Source organism: Aristolochia californica, unplaced genomic scaffold, assembly GCF_029961685.1.
Source record: "Aristolochia californica isolate CCGP_79_NKW_82.1479 unplaced genomic scaffold, dmAriCali1.0.hap1 SCAF_3, whole genome shotgun sequence".
NCBI lineage: Eukaryota > Viridiplantae > Streptophyta > Magnoliopsida > Piperales > Aristolochiaceae > Aristolochia > Aristolochia californica.
This window is the reverse complement of record NW_027181992.1, coordinates 38379863-38384261: the sequence shown is the minus strand read 5'-3', so window position 1 is coordinate 38384261 and position 4399 is coordinate 38379863.

The following is a 4399-nucleotide window of genomic DNA, read 5'->3' as shown; positions in this document are numbered from 1 at the left end:
GACAACAAAATGAACATTTTGGAGTTTATGTATGGGAAAATATTAAAACAATAACAAATGTTAGTAAAGAAAATATATTCATACTCGAGCCTTTATTTATTAGGCCTCGGCAAGGAATGGAGGGTAAGAAGAAATATTCACAGCATCTGCGTTCTCCCAAAGGAACCAGGGTCGGCGTTCCCCTAGAACCCAAGGTGAAGACTCCCTTCGACGAGTCTTAAGCTCCTTCTCCAGTTTTGAACTCTCTTCTCCCTCACATTCCCATTTTGTATTCCTCATCCTCGATCACCATAGGTCATCCAGAGAGAAGTCGGAAACCAAAGTCAGACTCGAAAATTCCAGAAAACCTCTCCCATTGTAGGATTACTCGGTCCATGGTCAAAGACCACAACACCTTGGTATCAGAGCAGGTCAATATGGGAGAATCATCAACCAACGCTGATTTGCTTGCTAGTTTCAGAGATTTGATACACACTAAGAGAGAGAACAATGACACCAGGCAGTAGCAGCAAGGGAGGAAATCGAAGAGCATTTGGTTGCATTGCTGGACAGCAGAGTTGCGCAACAGGTACAATTATAATTCAAAAATTTATCACTTCAATTATATGATATAGTTGGGGGAAGAAGCTCCAACGTACGAGATGGGGAAGGAGCCTTGCACCCAAACAAGGACACCCATATGTCAGGCACATAGAGCCTTCAACGACAGGGAGAAATTTTGTCCCGGGGGAGGGACAATCCCGGGAATGGATCAGAGGACCCACTGATATGGCTTTACATGTGTGAGAAATTTATTTCTCACCAACGAACTGTAGACAGTGACAAAGTGGGCACGACCACCTTCCATTTGCTCGATGAAACACAACTATGGGGCCATCAGGTAGAATTTAAATATCCTGATTTGAACTGGCAAGAATTCAAGGATTTGTGCTCCATCCGATTTGGGCCTCTGGCTCAAAACAATCCTCTGGGAGACTTGGTGTTGTTATGACAAATAGGCATAGTTGAACAATACCGAAAGGACTTCCAAGAGAAATTGGCCAGGGCCAGCAAGGTAGTCAGAGTGAACCAGTAGGCTTGATAGAGGCCCTTCGCCTGGAAGTGGAGCTCCTTACTCTGACCAATTTGCCTAGAGCAATGAATTTGGCCAGAGGACTTGAAGCCAAGCAATAATTTCAGGTACGCAGACCTCCATGGCAGGGAGGACGACAGCCTGCAACCACCCCCTCCTCCCCCCCTCCCCCCCCCCCCCCCCCCCCCCACACACACACACACACACACACACACACACACTGCACCACCATGGCACAAGTCAGCCACTTTAGCTTCTCCCCAAGCGCCCAAGACAAGTCCCTCTCAACTGACATTCATCCTGAAATTAAACAGGGTAGAAATGGAAGACAGAAGGTCCGGAGGTTTATTCTATAATTGTGATGAAAAATATACCTATGGAAAACAATACCAGAAATTGTTTTGGTTAGAAATGGATACTGATGAGGAGGCAGCTCCTGATAGCACGAGCCAGTGAAAGAAGAACACACACCTGAAATTTCCCTCCATGCCATTACAGGTCAACAATCCACCAAGACTTTGCAACTGTGTGCCCTCGTCAATGATCAACCACTCCTCAGTCTGGTTGACTCTGGGAGTACCCACAATCTCATAAGCTTCAATGCAGCCCAGCAGTTGCAACTTCCAGTGCAGAATCGTCCAGCATCTTCAGTGTCAGTGACTAATCGTGCAAAACTTCCTAGTTATGGGATCAGCAAGGCTGTGTTGTTTTCCATTGAAGGTCATCCGTTTGAAGCAGAATTTCTAATCATTCCCTCACCGGTTTTGACATGGTTCTCAGGATTAAATGGCTACAAACTTTGGGCCCCATTTTGTGGGATTTCCAAGCATTAACTATGAGCCTTGAGATGGCTGGATAGAAGTACACTTTTCAGGGTACATGGACTGACCTTCCCCCACAGTTACATGTCATACAACAGCAGAAGCCCTCGGTGCCAAATTTACAAAATTTGTTGGAGAATTATGACGATGACTTTCAGGCACCCACATGCCTTCCGCCTCTCAGACAATCTGACCACAGAATTGCATTGAAGGCTGGTTCTGAGGCGGTAGTAGTACGCCCCTATTGATATCCCCATCTCCAAAAGAATGAGATAGAAAAACAATGCAAACAGAAGCTTGAGCAAGGCTTAATTCGCAGAAGTACATCTCCTTTCTCTTCACCAGTCTTATTAGTCAAGAAACAAGACAACACTAGGAGATTTTGCGTGGATTATAGGGAATTGAACTCCAAAAATATCAAAGACAAGTTCTCTATCCCAGTTGTAGATGAGTTATTGGATGAACTCCATAGAGCACAAATTTTTCGCAAGCTTGATTTGCGCTCAGGCTACCTTCAGGTCCATATGTATTCTCTAGACATTTAGAAAACAGCATTCTGGACACACCGTGGCCACTTTGAATTTTTGGTCATACCCTTTGGTCTCTCCAATGCCCCTTCAACATTTCGGGCCTTAATGAACGAGGAATTCACTGACTATCTATGCAAATTTGTGTTAGTTATTTTTTACAACATATTGATTTTCAGCAAGTCATGGCCTCAACATTTGGAGCATCTAAACATGGTTTTCCAAATGATAAGAGCACATAGACTTTATTTGAAGAGAACCAAGTGTGCTTTTGGGCAGCAATAGGTGGCTTATTTGGGCCACTTTATTACAGAGTCAGGGGTCACATTGGACCCAGAAAAAATTACAGCAGTGACACAATGGCCACCTCCACAAAATGTCTCAGCCTTGCGGGGTTTTTTGGGCTTAGCCGGCTATTATCAGAAGTTCATTTCGAATTATGCGGCCCTAGCAGTACCCTTATCTAACTTGCTGCGTCGCAATGCATTTATATGGAATGACGAAACCTGCACAACCTTCCAAACACTAAAAACAGCTCTTGCAACAGCACCGGTCTTACAATTGCCAAATTTCGAAGAGCTTTTTGTGGTGGAATGTGTTGCATCCGGAGGGGGTATCGGCGTAATATTACAATAGTCCAACCACCCTATTGCTTATTTCAGCAGAGAACTCGCCATTCATCAACACAAATTACCCGCATATGAACGTAAACTGATTGGTTTGGCAAAGGCAGTCCGTCACTGGAGACCTTATCTATGGGGCCGAGAATTTCTCATCCGCACGGACCATTACAGTTTGAAATTTCTGCTTGACCACAGTATTTCTACATCTTAGCAACAGTGGATTAGTAAATTGCTCGGATTCGACTTTTTAGTGGCACACAGGCCGGTAAATTGAATGCAGTAGAAGATGCTCTATCACGCAAGTCCGAAGCCTCCCTATAGTTATCTACCATAAGTCACCCGACTCCAGTCCTCTTGGACTCCATTAAGGATACACACCGTAGCACCCCTGAATTGCATGAACTCCTGCAGCAAATTAAGGTTGGAACTATGGGGCCAGCTTGGACTGTGCATAACGACATTATTCAATATCAGCACCGAATATATTTGCCATAGTCTTCTACTCTCATTGACAAGGTAGTCTCAGCTTATCATGATAACCACCATGAAGGGATTCAAAAGACAATCTTTCGGCTCCGCAAAGATTTTTATTGGGATGGTATGAATGCATCCATTACAGCCTATGTTGCTGCTAGTCAGGTGTGTCAGCGCAACAAGGTGGAGCATTTATCACCTGCCGGTGTACTACAACCACTATAGCTTCCCACACAGGTATGGGCTGACTTATCTATGGATTTTATTGAGGGTCTCCCAAAGACTTCTGGAAAATCCACTACTTTAGTGGCAGTGGACCATTTCTCCAAATATAGCCACTTCATCCCCACGGAGCATCCATACACGGCAGCCTCAGTGGCCCACATCTTCTTCACACACATTGTTCGCCTCCACGGCATTCTGGAGTCCATTGTCAGTGATTGGGATGTTGTTTTCACAAATCAATTCTGGCGGGATCTTCTTAAATTCTGCGGCACCAAACTGAATTTCTCTTCAGCCTATCACCTCAATCTGATGGCTCGACTGAAGTACATAATTTCACCATAGCCATGTATTTACAGTGATTGGTAGGTGACCGACCGAAGAAGTGGGTGGATTGCATTCCATGGGTGGAGTACTCATACAACACCTCCTTCCACACAGGATTAAAGGACACTCCCTTTCGAGTAGTGTATGGCAGAGACCCTCCACGTCTGCTTTCATATGATCATGGCTCCACCCGAGTCGAAGCCGTTGATACAGGTCTCCTGGATAGAGATCAGTTATTGGAGGTTATTCGCCAGCGACTCAGCCAAGCCCAACAACGTATGAAAAACTATTATGATAGGGGTTGCAGGGACATTCACTATTACCCAGGTGAAT